Source organism: Emys orbicularis, chromosome 11, assembly GCF_028017835.1.
Source record: "Emys orbicularis isolate rEmyOrb1 chromosome 11, rEmyOrb1.hap1, whole genome shotgun sequence".
Taxonomy (NCBI): Eukaryota; Metazoa; Chordata; order Testudines; family Emydidae; genus Emys; species Emys orbicularis.
In genome coordinates, this window is record NC_088693.1 from 35,281,058 (window position 1) to 35,283,112 (window position 2,055).

The window sequence follows — 2,055 nt, forward strand, 5'->3', positions numbered from 1 at the left end:
AGGGAGATTAAGGCAGTGTGTAAACTCCCATGATTCTTTCAACAGCTTCCCACCTTCCCCATAAAGAAGCTACATTACAAAACTAACTACAATACAAAGATTTCTTCAGAGACTGAACAGTGCTCACAAAGTAAGAAAAACAACTTGTAAAACTATGTGTAACAACATCATCTAGTGCCTTCTACCATAATAGCAAACGTGTAGGTTAAAAAGTTTTGATTGAAATTGTTTTTCAAGCAATAAGGACAGTGGGCAAAATTTTCAAACCTGGATGCCTAAATTAGGGCATGGCTACACTTGCAGATGTAGAGTGCTGTGAGTTAAACCAGCCCTCGGAGAGCGCAGTAGGGAAAGTGCTGCAGTCTGTCCACACTGTCAGATTCAAGCGCACTGGTGTGGCCACATTAGCCGCTCTTGCAATGGCCACAGAGAGCAGTGCATTGTGGTAGCTATCCCAGCATGCAGGTGGCTGCAACGTGCTTTTCAAATGGGGGGATAGGGTGGAGTGTAACAGGGAGTGTGTATGTGGGGGGAGAGAGAGTGGGTTTTTGGGGGGCTGAGAGCATGTCAGCATGCTGTCTTGTAAGTTCAGACAGCAGCAGATCCCCCTCCTCCCACCTCTCTCTCACACACACAGCATTCCACAGTAATGGTTTGCTTTGTCCTGGAGCAGATAAGCATGCTGGCTTTCAGAAATGGAGCTTTGAAAGGGGATATCCGCATTTCTGCAGCGATTCCAAACAATGACAAGAGTGGCCACTTGACTTAAGGGGATTATGGGACGTTTCTGGAGGCCGATCAGAGCGCAGTAATGCAACACCTCGTTCACACTGACGCCCGGGCGTTTCAGCCGAGGCGCACCAAGCGTCAAGCTTCTCGTGCAGGTGGATTACCAGGAGCACTCCAGCTGCAGAGTCCAGGCGCTCTAAGTGCCTTGCCAGTGTGGACGGGTCGTGAGTTAGGGCACCTGGGGCTGCTTTAATGCGCTCTAACTTGCAAGTGTAGCCATGCCCTCAGGTCCTACATCCTGATCAGAAGTGGCCTGGTTTTCTTTTGAAGTCAATGGGACTTGCAGGTGGGCTCAGCAATTCTGAAAATCAGACCACTCCTGTTTAGCTTTCTAGATATGGATTTTGAAACCTAACTTATGCTTGCAGGTTTGAAAATGTTGAGCAGTATCAAAGCATCTCTGGCTGAGGTAGCATAAAGACCTTAAGATAATGAAAACAGAGATTCAGCCAAGTAGGTGATCAAACCATTTGATCTGGATGCAAAACAAGCGCTCAGCAATAAAATGGGGAGCCAGGCCCATCCTTCACATTATTTACATGTGAATTCCTAGTTCACTAGTCTTCTATAGACCTTGATATAAATCTTCTAAATGAAAGTGAGCTTGGGCATTTATATGATTCTGCCATTTGTTTCAGATGGGGTAGAGTTCTGCTGAACAAATGGAATGTACTGAAGAGAGACATGGAATTTGAGATTTAAGTTCACTGGCAGAATTCCATGGGGAAGATCAGACAGCACCTGCTCAAACTACAGCATTATCACCATCAGGTTTCATAAGCAATAAGTTCACTTATGAATTTAAGGTAAATTATGATTCCTGTAAACTACAATTTCTATTCTGTCAATCTCATAGTAACGATTTTAAAGCAGACTATATCGTCAGTCATTTTAAAAAATACCAATGCTATTTTATTCATATAAAATCCTTTTAATAAAAACACAGCAAACAACCTTGTAATTCACTATTCAATGAGTAAAACTGCACTTGTGCACAGACTGTGTTGGTCCTCTGCACAACAAAAGTCCCACTTAAACCCTATTTAAATGCACAGGTCTTGCATTTGTATTGGTCCTCTGCACCAAGGTGATTTTCACTCTAAGCCAGATACACTACAGATACACTACTATAGAAGTGGGGCTATCCCCACTTCTCAGCAAAGATTTAATAGCAGAGTGGTATGGTTAGGTCTCTTAATAATACAGTTTCAGGACTTTTAGAAAATATACTAGAGTATGTTTACTAGTATTCTGTGAAGAGTTATC